The following is a 20,266-nucleotide window of genomic DNA, read 5'->3' as shown; positions in this document are numbered from 1 at the left end:
GATGTCCTCAAGGCAGGATATAAAGTAAATATGCCTGGGTGGGGCTGGCTGACCCATGGGGTTTACTCTGTGACATCACAGTGGTAGGCAGGGACCTCTCTGCTGCTCCCCCTGCTGCCTCCCCTCCCCCCAGAAGAATGGGGGCCACCCTGGGGTAGCTACTAAAGGGTGGATGTCTTCTGAGTTCACCTAGAGCAGTGCGTCTCTGTTGTGCTTGGTAAAGAGCAAATTTTGAAAGGCCTGGGATAGTCCCCACGTGATACTGAACCTGCTGATCTGCAGACTAAATGAGTTGTAAGGCTCTAAAACAAGTGCTGTTCGAGAGAAATACAATGTGAGCCACCTATGTAATTTTAAATTTCCTAGTAGCCATGTTAAAAATAAATGGACACACACTGCAATACAACAATATCTTATGTAATCTTATACCAGTAAAATGTAGTCCTAATAAAACAAAGATGTGTTCATTGGAAAACTATTTACACTGCTTCAGTTTTTACATTTTCATTTAATGAATTAAAATTAGAAACCCAGTCCCTCAGTTGTAATAGCCACTCTACAAGGGCACAGTGGTGGCTAATGGCTACTACTGTTACTGGGTAGCACAGCTTTAGACCATTCCCCGACAAGGTAATGATGAAGAGAAATTACCATTCTAAAGGATTAGTATCTGGAAACCTACTCGACATTTGCTAACATAATTTAATGAATAAGAAATTAGGATTTGGGGACTTTTAACACCAAAGCACAACTCTTACAATATCGCAACTAAGAATCTGGCTGGGGACCTTCTGATCCCTGAGAAATGTCACTCCCAGTCCACCTTTGAGCTCTCACCTGGGGTTTCCCTCACTTGAATTCCTTCCACTTCCTTGTCGCCCCATTTAAATCCTACCCAACCTTCAGGGCACATGATTTCAGCCCTAATTCAGCTACAAGTCTTCCCTCATTATTCTAGTCTTCATTACTCTCCCTTTTCTCTGAGCTTGCCTAGCACGTATGGTCTAGCTCTACAATGAGGAATTTCTTTAAGTGGGGGTGTTGAACTTTGATTTCTTTCAGGTGTGTTGTCTGTTTATCTATGGAATACTAAGCTGCTTGGGGACAGAAGCTACTTCTTTACTTTTACAGTATCTAATATAGAGCTGAGGGCATAATAGTTGCTCAATAAATATTTATAATCTTATTTAATTACCTAAGATGCTTAAGTAAATGTCTAAGAGAGAACAACAGATCTAAAAATGTCCATAAGTGCCTTAGTTAGCCAGGGCTGCAATGACAAATACCACGGACTAGTTGACTTAAACAACAGAAATATTATTGTCTCACAGTTTGGGAGGCTAGAAGGCCAACAACAAGGTATCAACAGGCTATGTTTCTCTGAAGACTGTAGCATTCTGGAGTTGGCTCAATTTCTGCCTCTGACGATCTGTTTCTTTCTTTCTACTTCTCTAGTTTCTACTTTTGTGTCCAATTTCCTGTGCTTATAAGGACTTCAGCCTTATTGGATTAAGGCCCACACTGATTCATTTTGGCCACATCCAAATAGGATCTTTGAAGGTTCTATTTACAAAAGGACTGGGTATTAGGACTTGAACATATTGGGGGGGGGGGGCATGATTCAATCTACCACAATAACTTGAACAAATGGAGTAATATGCCTCCTTTCCCTGGTCCATTCAGACATCATAGGCAGCCGCATGATCTAAATTGACTAAATGATTCATTCATTCTACCTCTTGTCTTTTTCTTTCTTAAATCATGGTTTGGTTGAGAAAGGATCCAATTCAGAGTTGTTGTTATTTATCCACACATGTACTGATTAGTCATAGTCTCCTTAACTAAATTTTATATACTTAAACTCCTTATCATTAAAAAAAAATAATAATCATATGGGCTAGCTAAAATTTACGGATTACTTCCATTGTACCAGGTAACATGCTATGGGTTTTTAAATTCATTGTCTCATGTTAATGCAGTGAGGTTCTATTAACATCATTTTATGAATGAAGGAACCTGGAGGTGTGACCTTTTGATTGTCACATGTGGCTTCTGAGAAGTTAGGACAGGTCTGTAGTTTTAATGGGAGTTCTGTGCAAGGAGGAGAGGACCACTGCTGAGACACACATTTTACCTCAATTTAATATGGTGATTAACAAATATGGCAGAGTTTCAGAAAAGGTGGATCTCCATGGAGGTGAACTGAGAGTGGACAGGATGTGTGGAGAGCAACTCTCATGGAGTTTGAAGTATGCCAAGTCAGCAAGAATCTAGATTTAACTGCTATTTTAAAATGAATAAGTGCTCTGGGGAGTTGCTCAACATTGCAAGTTGCCCCTGGGTATCATGTGGCTTTGAAAAGAGTCCAGGGCAGGAGTTTTCTCAAAAGAAGGTAATTTCCAGCTTGTTTTGAAGACTCCAAACCATCTGCATTCTCTATCCTAGGATGAATTTTTAACATTTGAATGTGAGAGCAATCAGACAATATATGACTTGCATTCCTGTTTATTCTTCAGCCCAAAGGCTAATATAATATTCTGGCCTCCTGTCTTGATGCTACTAGTTGCTGGTACCATAGAATGACGATGGGATGGGTTGTAAGTAGACTGGGGTTGTAGGGTTAGCACCAGAAACTTTAGATAAGTCATAGAAACTCTGGGTGACTCTATTTCCTCTTCTTTAAAATGGGATTAATAAAACATTTCCTACTTATTTCACAAGGATGTTGTAAAACCAAAATGAAGAAATAAAAACTTCTTAAGAGCTTTGGATTTAGACAGATCTTGGATCAAATCATACTTCTTTTCACTTATAAGCTATGGGACTTTGGGCAAGTTTATTCAAAATCTCTGTAGATCTCAGTTTCCTCATATGAAAAATGGATACCACAGAGTCTTTGAGGGAATTAGATGAGATAACAAATAATGTAGTTAATAGTGTAAGACACAGAATAAACATTTCATTAATGGAAGCTATTATTAATCATAATTGGCATAACAGGAATTAAATAGTTTAAAAGGAATTGTGCAGTATCTTGTAGTAATAAGTAAATATAGGTTTCATAAAGTTGAAGCATATCTTTGAAAATATGCAAGTATGTTATATATTTATTTACTAATGACAGTATACAAGGCATATATGCTGATTATAGCAATTAGCTTTAAACATAGAAGTATGACCAAACTCGAATAAATTTTCCCTGGTTGAGACATTATCTACCTATTTTTAGATTTCATGTGCTCCTATTAATACTGGCATTTTGTGAAACATTTTATGCCATGTGTAACTTGATAAGCATCTTCTCCTGCTTCCTCTTAGGACTGCAAATTCATTGAGAAAAAAGACAGCATTTTCTCTGTGGCCATAAAGCCCTGCAGGTCTCAGTGAGGACTGTGTGGGTGTTCAATATATAAGGTATCAATTGGTGCCAGAAGGAATTTGGGTTGCTATTAACCTTTTGGCCCAATGTGGTTCTGGGGAGTCGTGTGCAGTGTACATGGCAGATGTGCATGGGAGAGGTTTATGATTTGCCAGGGATTAGGAGTGTCTTACAGAGCAATGTGCACACAATTCTCTCCCTGGGGCTGATGTTGAGAGTGGCATGAATGAAAGTAAATTCTGAAGCAAGGCAAAGAGGGTTTGGTCATGCATCCTTTCATTCTCCTTTGAAGTACTGCCTTTCATTAATTTAGACACCAAAGTCCATGCTCTTACACTCCCTAGCTGTGGGAGTCTGAATAAGTCATTAAGTCACCTTGAGCCTCAATTTTCTTATTTGTGAAATGGGGGTGATAATATCAGTTCTATTTACTTCATGGGATGGTTGCAAGCATCTGCTGAGATAGCACATGTAAAAGCTATGTGAACTGTAAAGCAGGATATACTTGTAAGGTATCATTAAGATGTTACTCAGCTGGAGGCCTCTTGTCACAGCAAGAGACACAAAGCCGGATCTGCTTCAGGAGCAAAAGGAAAAGTGCTCTGGTGCGTAGCCCCTAGCCCCACCCCAACACTAATGTGTTTACACTGACAAGTCACTGCTGATGCAGAGCTCCCTGTGACCACTGGTGGGCATTTAGGGGGCAACTGGCTGTGTTTAGGGAGCTGTCAAGGATCCCAGAACAGAGTTTTCCTGTGAGAAGATAACTAATTCCCAACTGTTCTGGCTTCCTGGTAATGAATATTTCTATCCTGATACTTCCCCTGTCCCCTCCACATTTTGCCAAATTTCCAGGGGCAATTACATGCTCCTCTCAGATTTAATTACAGAATTATTGAATTTCAGAGTTAGAAGGAAACTTGGAAACATCTGTTCTGAAACCTTCATTTGGACAAATGTGGACTCTCAGGTGAGAGGATTTCGTCCAAGTCCCATTGCTGAGCAGGGGAAGGAGAAACTCCCAGCCAAATGCTCTCTATTTTCTTCCCCTGGTCAGAAGTTCCTGTTTGTAATAATTGAAGGATCATAAGCTAGAAGGTAGCTTGAGAGAGCTTTTGCTCTATTCCTCTAATTAAAGCACATCAACTGGGCATTCCCCAAGTGTGTGAGGATCTAGTTTATTTCATTTTCTTACATGGTTTTCTTTTACTGAGTTCTCTTACAAGTCTCTCTTTTTTTTTTTTTTTTTTTTTTTGCTTGCCTTTTCCTTTAATTCCTACCTCCCTATAAACTGCAATTATGAATTATTATTTGACTCCTAAGTTTGTGATGCATTTTCTTAAAACAAAACAAAACAGCAATGCAATGTGAAAGGACTACACTGCTTTCCCTTCTGCTACCTCCTGCCTTTCCCACCCGTTCGTTTTGAATTTAGATCCTCTCGCCAAGTTCTCTAGGCCCCTAAGAACACTCTGTTCAGAAAGCTTAGTCACTTCTCCACCCTGCAAGCCACATGCCATGGAATTCAAAGTGAAACAGTGTTTTCCTGCGTTCCATTCAGCACAACGTTCCTGGGTTTGTTTCCACTGCTAGCACATAGCTCACAAATGAAGGAAAATGGAGCAAACCTTTGAGGGAATATGCTCAACAACCACAAAGGGAAATGATGGAAAAGTAGATAAAAGGTATAAACCATATAGTTACAAATCATTAATAGGATTATCTAAAAAAATCTTATTTAGGCAAATTAAAAATTACATGCTTGGAAATGTTTTGAAACCTACCCAAGTTATCTGGGAGCTGAAGGGCTGGGTTTCCCTCTCTCTTGTGACTAGTAATTTAGATCCCAAACCAGGACTCGTTCGAGAGTGAGAGGGTGTGTTTCTAATAAGGATGCCAAGACATCAGGCATGAATCTCTGACTTAACGGTTTTCTTGCTTACACACAAATCCCTCTGCTGGAGAATAGGCAGCCCTTTCTTCTTTGGACAGTTCTGGACATCAACTGAACTTATCTTCTTTTCCTTTGCGTGACTTCTCCCTATTGGGGCCTCCAGACAGGTGTCTCATCCCTCCTCACATAAGAACAGGTTGCTTCTTCGAGGACAGCTCTCCTGTCTTGAATCTTCTTTTTCCCGGGCTAAAAAACTCTAGTTCCCTTAGCAGCTCTGCATTTGGTGTGGTTTCATGGCCTTCCACTATCCTTGTTGCTCTTCTGAAAGAGCTCCTTTTTGTCTGTATTTTAAAGGATCTGCCCTGAACTAAATGCAGTCCTTCTTCTATCTCATGTTATTCTATCTCCATCAAACCAGCCTGACAAGCAACATCTTAGATGGTGTGGAGGAGCAGGTGCTCTGCAGATGCCTCCATGTCTTCTTAATCTTCCCTCCACATAATTTCTTGGGCATGGTGGATAGGATTAGCATTCATCAATCTTGAGACCAGAGGTATAGTCAGAACAAGGAATGCTGTAGGGGGGTTCTATCCACAGCTATCCATTTCTGAAATACACAGGAATCAATGACTTTGTCTCTTCTTCTATGTCAAGAGCTTGGTTTTCAGAATGAGACTACTGGGATTCAATTCCTGTCTTATACCACTTACAGGGTGGTTAAATTTAAGCAAGTTACTTTATCTCTCTGTGCTTCAGTTTCCTCGACTGTGAAATGTAAAATCATACCATTGTTGTCAGGCTTAAATTAAAAGGACTTAGAACAGCATCTGGTGACATGGTAAGTTCTTAACCCATGCTGTTATTTTTAAGATTGTTATTGTTCTCCTTGCCCCTCTTTTCTCTTGGTGCCATTGGTCACTCTGGGGGAGATTTTCTGGAGCAGCAAGAATTGCATGGTTACGTGAGTGCTTCAGGCTGAAAACTCACCTCCTGCCCTCTGGATTGCAGGTGTCTCTGTGGGAGGATAATAACACCTAAAGACTGTCATTAATTCCTTACAGGCTCCTGGGGCCTTTCATCCTAAAGAATTCCAAGGCCCTTGAATAAAAGAAGCAAAAACATTCATTAAGACAATGGTATTTGTATGGCAGGTTGAACAGGTCGTCCTGATAGAGCCCATCATAAAATGTGCTCCTTGTCTGCAACACTCATCTAGTTTGAAAAGGATAGATTATTCCAAGTGATCTTTAAATTGCAGTGACCAGAAAAGCTTAACCCAGAGTCCCCTTTCCATTCCTCTTTCCCTTCCCCATTGCAAACCAGAGACAAAGTCTGGTCCTGAGCACTCTCTCCAGCTCTGTTTCCTCTGCTGGGGGAAATGGAAAGAATGGGACAAAAGAGGAGGAAAACAGTAACACTGGCCTCCTGCAAAATAACATCAAAAATGGCAAAGACAACTGGGCCTTTCATCTTAAGATATTTATCCCTGATGCGTCTGATATCTGTTATCAGGCATAAATTATGGAGTATTTTGACTTGCCCAAGTTTAGAGAGTTTCATCTCTTAGGTGAAAATAACAACAAAAACAAAAATAATGTATTGGTTTGAGAAGAGATCAGTTGATTGTTTCTGATTTTTAATTAACTTTACTGTAGAGTTCTTCAATGAAGGAGGTGTTGAAGGGCTTCTCTGGTCCCAGTTCTGGGTGGCGTGACTGGTCTGGCTACCTCTACTGAATGACCAGTGATTGACTGCATAGCAGGTGTCACATGCACAGATGGGAATTGTGGTCAAACGCTGGTTCTCTGTCTAGCTCGCTAGCATTCAATCACATTGCAAACCCCCCACACTCTGGTGAAAGAAAGAGATGGCAGAGATTCATTTCCTAACCACCCATGTGAATATTCTCAATAAGATATGTTACCTGCCGGAAATAACCTGAACCTATTAGAAAGATTAGTGTCAACCAATGTGGACAGACCTCTTCACAGCACAGGCTTTTAAAGATGTGTGTTCCCATCTCCAGTAGCAACAGGTGCCTGGGTTTTCCTCTCACTCCCTGCTCAACACATGGCAGGCAGGGATGGAGATAGCTTTTGATGAAGCTAGTCTTTCATCTTCACTGCTTCCTTAGGTTCGGTGACACATTCTTATCCATAATTTCTGATTTCTTTAGGGAGAAGATAAAAAAAGAAGTGAATTAAATTTCAGGGAATGCTTATAATAAATCAGACACTTTACATATACAATTTCACTTACTTTCACAGGTTGTCCTGTTATCTTAGCACTCTGGGCCTTGAAAATCTAAGTGAAGGAATATAATGGGTGGTATGTAGTTTAGATCAGAACATGAGGATAAAGGAGCAGGAAGACCTTCTTGTCATAGGAGAGAATGCTCAGAGGAGATGACCATGCTGAAATGTCAGATTCTAATACTGACATACTTCAACATTTAGGCCCTTTTGAGGGTACAAAACTTTATTTGGAGGTTTGTGAAATGATGGATTCATTTTACTTTGTTCACTGATCTATGCAATGACAGTAACATTTTGGATTTGTACTGGTGACTCTAGAAATAATTTAATAGCTTTAGTATAAAGAGTTCTTAGTTAACCATGTCTCTGAGGAGCCTAGCTGTTAGGCCACGGCCAAGGCAACCCCATCTACCTTGCAGGACAAGTATCTCAGAGGAAATAAACATTTTGGATGCCCCAAACATGTATAAAGATGGTAGTAGCACAAGGACAATTTTTATTATCAGTTTCAGTTTTGCTTTTGTTCATACGAGTTATTACTTGCTGACTATAATAGCTCAGACCTCAATTCCATTAACATCGTTTTGGAATAGATGACATGCTTTATGGTCAGAGATTCCAGGAACAGAGTACAGATAGGACTTCTGAGATTTGACCCTAACTGTTTTCTGTGGGTGGGCAGATGGTTGTTCTAAATGATGAGCTTCTAGAAAGAGCTAATATGAATTATTGCAGTCTACTTTGCACATATAAATGCTTAATCCTGTGCTTAAGAATACACATGATGCAAATATTCTGATGAACTCATTAACTGCTAAATCAACCTTTCAGATAAGTTCAATGGGCTTGCCATCCCATTAACAGATTTTACCAGCCTGCCCTCTCTCCAGGCTACAAAGCAGGCATCATGGAGATAGTAAAACTGATTAAAAACAATTAACATTCTTTCCTATTGACTTTTCTTAAGTTGCCCCTGGTAATAGGTATGCAGAATGGTGACATGTGAAACTCAATCTATTTACAAGTATTTACTGGATGTATTTTGTGTTCCCACCATAAAGCTAAGTGTAGATACCAGATCCAGAAGAAATGGGGTACATGATCTCTGCCCTTAAATGCTAACAATCAAGTCAAGGAGCTAAGAATAACACTCAAGAAATAAGCATAAACATTTTTGACAATATATATAAATTATGTGGCTAGACTCTGTCCTGGAGAATTTGAAAAAATCATCATAGAGGTGAAGGGTTAAGCTGGATCTTGAAGAAGGAGTAAGGTTTACGTTATTAATAATTATTTATAATATTGTACATTAGTATTTACAGTGAGCTCTTCTTAATGCTAATTACAATATCCTTCTGAGATAGGTAGTGGAAGGAAGGGATAGAATTTGTTGAGCAATGTGCAGAGTGGCCAGATGCTGCCCATATCTGCAGTGGGTTTCATTACAGGAGAGGAACCCTGAACTTAGGGAACCCAAATATTTTATATTGGGCAGCAGGCCTGGCTGATTTTCATTCCAAAGAAAGATGCTGTCTCTGTCTTTTAAGGATGTTTACTATACAAACATCATTGAAAAGATAATCTAGAACAAAGGACTGTCAATGTCCTGCTGGCAAGACATGCGATAATGTGAGAGAACCCCAGAAAATTGTCTCCCAACAACTTGGTCAAAGTTACTCAGCTGGTGAGCATTAGGCCTAGGATTAGAACCAAAGTAAGTCAGGATAAATTTAATGATCTCACTGGCTCTTAATATTTGTCCCAACTTCTGGGACTACCCTTTTCCAGTGTGAGGAGCTTTTTTGCTACCCTGTCTCAAATGGGGCATCCCCACATCAGTAACTGGGATCCTTCTTTGTCTCCTGAGGCCAAGCCCCAGTCTTGGGCTACATTCCTGTGGTGGTTTTTGCCTTGCTTCCCAGGGCTGAAGTGCCTGTCTTGATCCTGGGTCCAGTTCCACAGTCCCAGGAATTTAGCTGCCATATCCTGGGTCACTCCTGGTCAGCACTGTGCCTGGATCTTTGTGCCTTTTATCTCAGATGTGCCTCTGTACTTGTTCCACTTGCTACTCTTGTGGGAGCTTCTTGATGCTGACCTGCCCACTGAGACCACTCCCTTCACCCTGTAACTCCTACTGTTCAAAGATTGTGCTGCGTAGAACCAGTTGAACTTCAGATATTGTCTCCAACAGTATCTGCTCCCAAGTGCTATTCTTACCCTGTTCAGTGTGTTTTGCTGCTGGGTCATTCCATCGATTTCATTCCAGAGGAAGAAGGAGGTGGTGATGGGGAGAACAAGGAGGAACAACATGAGCAAAGTGCTGAGGGAAATGAGTATACTGGGCCAGACTGGAGGCCAGTCTGATTGAGCAAAGGGGAACAGTGAGACATAAGAGACTTCAGCCAGGCTGAAGAATACCAATAAAACCCAATGACTGCATCTTAGAACATCACAGGAGCCTTCATTGTCATGTGGGCTGATGGAGAGAGAGAGCATGGACTACAGAATCAGATAGAAATGGGTTTGAATCCTGGATCTGCTACATACTAGTTGTATGCCTTCATAAATTTTGATCAATGTCTCAAAGACTCATCTATAAAATTGTGATTATAATGTCTTCCTCATGGGTATGTTATAAGGATCGTTGATAATGCAGACACTGCACCTTGCTTGGTGACTTCACATTTTAAATGCTCAACAAATGGTTGCTGTCATATATTTATCATTATGAAATGTTAGCCCCAGAAGAGACTTTAGAGCTTATTTAATTCAACTCTCTTATTTTAGACATAAGAAAAAAATGAGGAACAGAGTGGTCAACAAAGTGACCTGTTTGCCCAAACTTGCCAGCTACCGACAAAATCTTAATCAATGAACACTTATTATTTATATCAAACAGTGACTGATAGTGTGCAGTCAGACCGTGGTTAGTTGGTAGAGCCAAAGACCATGCATTTGATCTACTTCCTCTGAGGTGGGGGCCTTTCTTTCTAGCCACAGACGATCTAGATCCAAACCAGTCAATTGCTCCTGAGATGTAACCTGCTAATTGAGCCTCACTTGCCTTCCTTCAGTTCCTCAGACCTGGCTTCACTTATTTTTATCACTTTAGGGCCACTTCACTTAGCTGATTCCTACTCATCCCTTAGATCTTAGCTTAAGTGCTATTTTCTCAGATGAGCCGCTGTAGATCCCCCAGCTAGGATTCCATAGTGCCCCATGCTTCTCCTTCATGGTGCTCCTTGTGGTTCCTGTGATATGATCAATGCCCATCTCTCCTTCTGGGTGATCTCTGTAAGAACAGCACCTTGTTTGCAGTGCTGCCTGTGAGAGCAGCTGGTCTTGTTCACGGTGACATCCCCACAGTCTGGCATAAAGTAGTGCTTAACACATGTTGGTTAAGTGACTGGAGACCATTCGCTAACTGTAATAGTTGTTCTGGAGTTTTGGAGTTGCTGCTTAGGATTTAAAAATACTCTAAAAAATGGGAAGATAATAGAATTAAGGAGAGTTCTTCCCAAGAAAGGTAATTTTGAAAAGTTATACTGATATTTACTTATTTATGTAATATATTATATCTACATATACACAATCACATTGCATTGCTCTTATTTTACTCACGTCATCTTGCAGTGACGCTTCATCATGGACCTACTTGGTCCAAGGACTGGCATTTGGAAACTGTTGTGCTAAAAGTCATGGGCATTAATTAACTCTACAATGCTCAGGAAAGCAAATTTCAGAGTCCTGACAATTTTTATGACAGTTGTGACAAATATATATCCATCTTTTGTTTCCCTTTGGAGCTAGTTTTACCCTGAGTCCTATATACTTTTTTTAGTGAAAACTCCATTCCGACATGGTAGCTTATTTAGTTCCTGGGGTAGTGCACAGTGTTTGGGCCAGGGAAGTAGCAACACCTTTGGATAAGGACCATTCCTCTAGGAAGTGGCCTTTAACCAAAGTGGAACATCACCCCCTATGGCAGCTGAAACCCCTTCATAGATTTATGGTGACTTCAGATCTGCCCAATCCTTCCTCAAGGTGAGGGCAAGGGAACTGTGCACTGCCATGCTTAGGAAATGGGGCACAGGGACACCCTGCTGGTGAGTGAGGCCTTCTCACCAAGCTATGCACCCAGGTGGGGGTTGGATGTGCTAGAGGAAGGCTATATGTTTCCAGCTCACAAAAAGGGGAAAGTCCTAGAGGTGGTGGTTTCCCTAATGAGTCAGTAAGAGTGTATTGATTTAGAGGACGTGGGCTTTATAGCCAGAGACATGGTTTTAGATTTCTGCTGTATCCCTTACTGAATGACTTTGGGCAGGTTTGTAAGCCCTGGTTTCTCATCTGTAAAACAACGATAATAATAATGTCTATTTCATAAGGTTGTTGGAAGGATTAAATGAGATAATGCAAGCAAAAGCCTCAGCAGAATAGCAGGGCATGTTCTAAGCTGCATAAATGCTTCCTATGTTTCATTGATGAGACCATGCAGTCCAGGGCCAGCCAGAACTACTGATGAACAGAGAACTCATGTTGTCCCATGCTTCTCCTCCTCCTTACCTCACAGTCCTCCCAACCATTAGGGTTTACCCAAACTAGAAATCCAATTACCACCTTAGACTCCTCTCTCCCCTTCTCTCTCACCTCTAACATCCAAGCAGTCATTGAAATCTATGGATTCTACCAGCTGCACCTCCTCCTCTGTGCCTTTTCCCCCTCTCCTCGGGCCAGAGAAGCCTCGTTCCCTTCTTGGACAATGGCAGCAGCCTCCAGGCTGGCTCCCATCCCACTTTCTGAAACACCAACCTGATCTCATGTACTCTCTTGCTTAAGACGGCCCACAGTCTTTCTCTTCATCTACAGGATAAAGTCCAAACTTCTTTGGGAACAACCCTAGCTCTACAGGACCTGAACTGTCTCTTCACTATTTCTGCCTTGATTCCTATTTTTCAACTAAATGGCCCTCTGTGGACTCTCAACAGCTTTATGGGGTTCGTTGTTGTGGTGCAGTAGACATGCTGTTCCCCCTTTTTAGGAAGGCTGTTGATGATGACATGGAGGAGGATTATAATAACAATACCACCATGGATTGGGAATTTACAATATTTCATTCTCTGTGCTAAGAGCTTCACCTTCATCATCTGCCTTTCCCCAACCTTGGTTACCTGCTGAGCTCATTAATTAAGAGCTCTTAGAATTTATCTTTCTATTTGTTTATGTGAGTGCTTCAATGTAATCCAGAAGGCTTGACCTGATGTGTCCCTTACCTACAGGGGGAGCCCATGTTGGCTTGGCCAGCTCCCCGCCTCCTACTCGGTTTTAAAGCCCAGCTCAGAGCTCACTTTCTGTGAGCTGGGCCTGTCTCTTCCCTTCCCTAGCAGTTGAACACTATTGCCTTTGTGGCATTACTTCACCTTTACAGACACCCATCGTATTGCAAATATTTACCCAGCTGACAGATTTTTGGGGAGAGGGTCATGCCACTCCTTTTTGCATTTCCAGAGCAAAGCATAAAATCTGGCACTAATTAGGTATTCAAACATGTTTGTTGAATGAACTGAAGGTGAAAATGAGGACATACTCAACAGGGAACCCCTGTGTTCCTCAAATGCACAAGGCAAGTTTTTCCTTCCTCAAAGGCAATGAGAAACATGCTCTGTGAATTGCAGCCTGATCTTGGCTATATTACATCTTTACCTTAATACTGAGCTATTTTTGACAGATAGCAAATGCCAGCCATCCATCCCCACTGGAGAAGCCTCAGGTTAGTAAGAGGCCGACTACCTTCCCTGCTCATGACGCGAGTGTAAAATGCTTGGAGGTTCTTGCAGATGGAGAGGGAATGGGGTGGGGTGCGGAGGTCTAGAAATGTGTCCATCGCCTGTCCTGACTTAGCCCTTCCCATTCCTCCTTCCATTTCTGCACATCATGTAGCTAGAAACATCACTTTGAAGGAACAATTTACCATTCAATCTGTTTCAGAAAGGCTCTTCTTGTTTCCTGAGCAAAGCTGTATGAACATGTGCAGCTGTGTGCCCAGGTGACGAAATTCATTCTGAAGTTTTTCACAGGTCAGAACGTTGCAGACTTTAAAATCAGAATTCTTTCTTGGCTCTCCTCTCTCCTTCCACCTCTATCGAAATTCTGCTTTTTCTTACTTCTTATCTTTGCCTCTCTTTCCTTTGGCTTGCAGTGTTTTTGTAAAATTCTCCCCTTCCTGACCCCACCTCATCTCTGGTATTTAGTGCAGAATGCCTTCTGTTATGTTTAAGAGAAGTTTTCTCTCAATCGGGCTTCTGTTGGAACCAAACTATGCATCCAGAATTGAGTTAAGCCCCTAGGGGTATGCAGTTGAGAGCAGAAAGAGCTTTCACATGATATATATAGGCTTGTGACCATTTGACTTATAGGCATGAAGGCTGAGCCAGACGAAAAGTAAAAACAATCCCTTAAAAGATCACCAGATATCTTGCCTGCAAGATTTCAGGGTTTTGATGTTAAGCAGGAAAAATATGTGGATTATTGTCTGAATTTTGAAATTTTTCTCTGGGTGTTCTAGGGATATTTAGATAATAGTCATTATTTTCATCTCTGGTCTGTTCAAGTGATTTTTAAAAAGTTACCAGATTATTTTGTGTGCTTGTCATAAAAATTCCAAATGATAAGGAAATCTATAGGGTAAAGCCTTAAGTGTCCCTTCAATTCCCCCATCATTCCTCCCATCCCCCAGCAACCCTCTGCTGAGATGAAATACATAGATTGAATGTGTATGTTTTGGGCATTTTATTTTCTGTACATTTGCATACACTCAATTCTATTATTTTTTATGAAAGTGGTCATATTATACAAATCATTTTATCATGTTCTTTTTTTTTAATAATTCAATTTTATTGAGATATCTTCACATGCCATGCAGTCATACAAAGTGTACAATCAATTGTTCACAGTACCACCATATAGTTTTGTGTCCATATGATGTTCATTTATATTGGAAAATAGACCTTGGAGAGTTTTCATGTCAGTGCTTACAAACCTATCTGCTCTTTTAAGCTGCTGCAAAATGTTCCCTAACATAGGCATACTATTATTTATTTAACCATTCTTTCAGGGAGGGTGGTTTGGGTTTCTTCTTTTCTTTTTTCTTTATTTTATATTCCTTTACATTCCTTTCATTTTATTTTTTTCTTTTTCTGTTTTCTATTTCAAACAATAAAGCAATAAATACCCTTATATATATATTCTCTCCAGGTGTGGGTGTTTCTGTGGGATGTTATGAAGATTTATAATTTTTCTTTGATTTCAAGTGAGATTAAGCATCCTTTTGGGGGGTTAGAGTGGGAATTTGTTTTGCTTTATTTCATATTTTCTGTTAATTTGTTTTTTTTACTGTTCTTAGGAGTTTGCTAGATTTTCTTATTAATCTTAATTGTCTTCTTTCCCAATATTTTATCATGAAAATTTTCAAACATATGGAAAAGTTGGAAGTTAAAAAAGTGGAAAGAATTGTATAATAAGCATCCATTTACCTACCATCTGGAATCTATAATTAATATTTTGTTATATTTTATCACATATCTTTCCTCTATCATCTAGTCATTCATCAATCCATCTTATTTTTTTAAAATGCATCTCAAAGTAACTTGCGAAATTAGTACACTAAATACTTCAAATGCTTATCACTAACTAGAATTTGATGTTGATTTACAATTCCTTTTAATTTTTTGAGGTAAAATTTATATACAGTGAAATGCACTAATCTTAAAGGTACCATTCAATGTAGGGAGCTTTTTATTATATTAAGAGTAGTAATCTTTCTCTTTTAATATATATTCCAAGTATTTTCTCCAAAACTAACATCTGTCTCTTAACTTTGCTGTGGTATTTTTCAACATACAGAAATAGAAAATTCATATAGCCAATCTGTCAATAATTTTCTTTGTAACTTCTGGGTTTTGTGTCTTGCTTAGGAGTATGTCTCCCATTCCCATATTATTTTACAAATTCTATATTTTCTTTCAGTGCTTTGGGAATTCTATTTTTAATTTTAAATAGCCATATAAGATTATATTTTTGTGTATGGAATAATGTAACCTAAAGTTCCAACAGGGAAATTAATTGTCCCAAAGCCATACACTCTTAGAGTTATCTCCTGTAGTCTTTGACTGACAGTTTTCTGCAAAACTTAGAGGAAGTTGGGAGAGTGAAGGAAGAAAGGCAGCAAGAAGATAGGAATATGATAGGGCAGAAAAGAATGGAGGAGAGTCTATGGTCTTCACTAAAACTTTTCTGTAACTACTGAATGAAGTTATGTCTGTCATAAAACAGTGAAAATGCAAGCTTCGTTTCCAACAGTACCTCCCCAAATTTTTTCTAAAACAAGTTTCTGTATCTTTTTGGTAGAACTGTGAAACAGTTGGAATCACGATATGAAATTTGTAAGCTATAATCTACAGCATTAGTGATTGATGAGTCTGTAGACATGTGAGAGAGAGATGAGAGAGAAAGAAGACGGGCTGCCAAGAGCTGGCAAGTGGAGAATCTGGCTTATACCCTGCTGATTCACTTTCCAGGCAGAGGCAATGCAGCTTTTGGCATGGTAGCCCGACCTGGGATAAGCATTGCCATTTGAGAAACAAGGGAGCAAAAGAGATCTGGATCTGTGGGTCTCCTGCGAGCACTTCCAGAATACCTCATTCAGCCTTGGAAATGCTGCTATTGTTTAGGGAGACAACTGGAGTGAATCAGAGAAAGTGAAGAAGAAATCACTTTTAAGAATATATTATTATAATATATGCAAAAGCAATTTGTAAATTGCACCATGTTACACTAAAGCACATTCCTTCTATTATCATTCATAAAATAAGGAAGGAAAAAGAAAGTGTAAGAGTATTGGCTCCATGATAAACACTTATAGGCATACAGGCAAATTTATTTAGGAGTTCACATATATCATGCTTTTCTATAACCCACTTTATCCAGGATCTATTCAATAGAGAATATTATACCATATGACCCAGCCATTCTACTTTTGGGTATTTACCTGAGGGAAATGAAAGGATATATCCTGTGCCAGATTGAATATATTGTGTCCCCCAAACGCCATTATCTTTGATGTAATCTTGTGTGGGCAGATGTTATCAGTGTTGATTAGCTTGTGATTCTTTGAGTGTTTCTGTGGAGATGTGTCCCACCCAACTGTGGGTGATGACTCTAATTGGATAATTTCCATGGAGTGTTGGCCTGCCCATTGGGTGGGCCTTGATCAGTGGAGCCATATAAATGAGCTGACAGGCAGAGGAAACTCAGTGCAGCTTTGGAAGAGGAGCTACAGCCAAGAGGGACACTTTGAAGAAAGCACAGAAGCTGCAGATGAGAGACAGTTTGAAGTTGCCTGTTGAAAGCCGACTCTTGCTCCGGAGAAGCTGAGAGAGGACAAGTATCCCAGGTGCAACTAAGAGTGACATTTTTGAGGAACTGCAGCCTAGAGAGGAACGTCCTGGGAGAAAGCCATTCTGAAACCAGAACTTTGGAGCAGACGCCAGCCAGGTGCCTTCCCAGCTAACAGAGGTTTTCCGGACACCATTGGCCATCCTCCAGTAAAGGTACTCAATTGCTGATGTGTTACCTTGGACATTTTATGGCCTTAAGACTGTAACTGTGAAACCAAATAAACCCCCTTTTGTAAAAGCCAATCCATCTCTAGTGTTTTGCATTCTGGCAGCATTAGCAAACTAGAACATATCCATTCAAAGATTTGTACACGAATGTCCACTGCAACTTTATTTGTAATAACCCCAAACTGGAAACAACAAATTGTGGTATATGAAGGGAATACTATTCAGCAATAAAAAGGAATGAACCATTCATACACCCAACAGCATGAAGGGATCTCAAAATAATTATGCTGAGTGAAAGGAGTCAAACAAGGAAAAGCACATGCTGTATGATTCTATTTATACAACATTCTAGAAAATACAGAGTATGAGAGAAGGGGAGAAGGGGAAGGATTACAAAGGGACACACAGAAAGCTTTGGGGGTGTTAGATATGTTCACGATCTTGATAATGGTGATGGTTTCATGGATGTATATATATGGCAAAACTTTTCACATTGTATACTATAAACAGTATTTTATTGTATGTCTTTTATACCTCAATAAACCTGTTTAAAAAAGATAATGTTGGAAGGCAGCTATTCACTTTGAAATACATGATCATTTCCAAAGATTCAAAATTAGATTTTTTAAGCTAGCAAGATTTATGGGTGCATTCAATACACAATTTGATTTAGAAAAGTCCAATTTATACCACATATTTTTAGAATTAAAATGTTCAAAGAATTTTTTTAGAATTGAAAGAGTTCGTGTTGCTCATCGCTGGGGTAGAAGATGAATCAGAGGGAAATACAAGAGATTTATGAAGGCATCTATTCATCCGACACTCTTAGGGTTGAAGAATCAGTTCTCCAAAGGGAAATTACAGAAGTCCCATTGCCATAGTCAGTAAAATATACAAAGACTTCAGCTAAGAACAGAGCTCAAAACTTGTAAATGCTTTCATCTGAAGAGACAAGCTGTTCCAAACACCAATTAACAAAGTCTCACACCACACTACTAACAGAGGGTGCAATCATCCCTCGTTTTACAGTTGGGGAATTGGGATCCAGAAGGCTCAAGCAGCCTGCCAGAGGTCACCTGGGGAGGCAGCTGCTGACTCAGGGGCCAGGCTTAAGGGTTCTGCCTCCTGGCTCTGCCCGCCCTCATTCCAACCAACAAAGAACTCTCTGGCCCTCGACCAGACTGAGCAGGGGGAAGAAAACTCATGGCTTAACCAGTTTGCTTTGGAACCGAGATTATATTAGATGTCGCCTCAAGGGTGGGATCCAATGGGTCCGAGTTAAAGCCCGTGTCCTTTCTTCATTCCCTCCCTCACTATTTTGGACTAGGTCATTGCTGTTTCCACTGAACTCTGTGATTGATAGAATATATTATTGATGAGTTTAGAAGACTTCTTGGTAAACCCAAAATCAGGATTTTCACCCATTTGGTTTTCATCTGTTTTCAGAGATTGTGTTAACTCAAGGAATGGTTCTTCTCATTTTCACTGGCTTCATGGAAACTCTCAATCCTACTGGATTGATTAAGGGATAAATTTTGGAGTCTTCTGGACCCACAGAGGGAAAGCAAGCTGAATCAAGCACTCGCACAGAAGATTTGGCATGTACTTGAGGGAAGGGGGCTCACCCTGAGTTTTGAGCTGCCTTCTGACGTATCAGAGCTCCCCAGGCCTAGAGTGTGACCCCTGTTGTCTCCGCCTTATGAGGGCAGAGAAACCAGATTATCTAGATGTCAGATTCCGTCATCAGGAGCAATCTTTTCCTGGATGACATATAGTGAGATGTTCTAACCAATGTAAGACTTATTTATTATGAGTTTCTGTTGTAGATCTTATGGTAATGCTTGACTTTTCTGGGGGTTATGCAGAGAGCAGGAACAACCACCTGAAACAGAGCTGAGAAACCAGAAGGAAGCAAAAAAAAAGCCTTTGCATGGCCATCCTAGGCATCAAAAATTCATAGAGCGACTTAGCCTCTCTTACAGCCTATTAACTTTTATTTCAGGCTGATTCTAATAAGCTTAATTCTGATGTACAGCAGATTAGAATCGGTGCATGGATGGGACAGGAAGGAACTTTTAGAAACAGAATAAGAAGCTAGCAGCTTCACATTGAGGGAGGAGTCAGGAGAATTATAAAAGCACAAATAAGAATGTAAAATACCCAATTATCTGAGGTAAGGGCAGAGTTCTCCATAATTCCAAAGTTCAATATTGGATTTTATACTTGTTTATTTGTTCTACATATATTGAGTGCCTGGGCACTGCACCAGCACTGGGTACACATGCAATCATGGACAGGGCAGATGTAGTCCTTGTCTTTGGGGAGGTTAATAGATCGTGTTAGGTGAACTTAGTTTAGAAAAATAGAGAATAATTCAATAGTTAGAAAGATTTCCATAACAATTAAACATTTTAAAAAAGATTTGACTCCCCAAATTGTAAGCTCCAGGAATCTGACAGAATCAATTATGTAGAACAACTCATTCCCACAAGACCTAATAAATACCTCATTTATTAATTATATTAGCATGGCATTGTTACTGGCTTTAAATTAAGAGTGTTATGCATAAGTGTTTTTTTTTTATTGAAATACATTCACACACCATACAATCATCCATGATATACAATCCACTGTCCACAGTATGATAACATAGTTATGCGTTCATCACCACAATCTATCTCTGAACATTTTCCTTACATCAGAAAGAACCAGAACAAGAATAAAAAATAAAAGTGAAAAAAGAACACCCAAATCATCCCCCCATCCCACCCCATTTGTCCTTTAGTTTTTATCCCCATTCCTCCACTCATCCATACACTAGATAAAGGGGGTGTGATCCACAAGGTCTTCACAATCACACTGTCACCCCTTGTAATCTACATTATTATATAATTGTCTTCAGGAGTCCAGACTGCTGGGTTGGAGTTTGGTAGTTTCAGGTATTTACTTCTAGCTATTCCAATACATTGAAGCCTAAGAGGTGTTATCTATATAGTGCATAAGAATGTCCACCAGAGTGACCTCTCGACTCCATTTGGAATCTCTCAGCCACTGAAACTATTTCGTCTCATTTTGCATCCCCCTTTTGGTCAAGAAGATACTCTCAGTCCCACGA

Source organism: Choloepus didactylus, chromosome 8, assembly GCF_015220235.1.
Source record: "Choloepus didactylus isolate mChoDid1 chromosome 8, mChoDid1.pri, whole genome shotgun sequence".
Taxonomy (NCBI): domain Eukaryota; kingdom Metazoa; phylum Chordata; class Mammalia; order Pilosa; family Megalonychidae; genus Choloepus; species Choloepus didactylus.
This window is presented reverse-complemented; position numbering follows the sequence as displayed.